Raw genomic sequence first — 219 nt, 5'->3', positions numbered from 1 at the left:
AATTCTGCGTTGTCAAAGAGTGAGTTTGGCTCCTCGGCCCCTCCGGCACCCGGAGCTGCACTGCCGTAGGAGCGCGGAGCTCCCTGGCGCCCCCTCCCCCGTCGGTCTCACCTCCGGCCGCCCCCACCCCTTCCCTCTCCCTGTCGGTCTTGCCTTCCGTCTGTCGAGCAAGGTTGAAGAAAAGCCTGACATGTGGATCCCACAGAACAGACACTCCAT

This window comes from Setaria italica, chromosome VI (genome assembly GCF_000263155.2).
Source record: "Setaria italica strain Yugu1 chromosome VI, Setaria_italica_v2.0, whole genome shotgun sequence".
NCBI lineage: Eukaryota > Viridiplantae > Streptophyta > Magnoliopsida > Poales > Poaceae > Setaria > Setaria italica.
Note: the sequence above shows the minus strand (reverse complement) of the source record.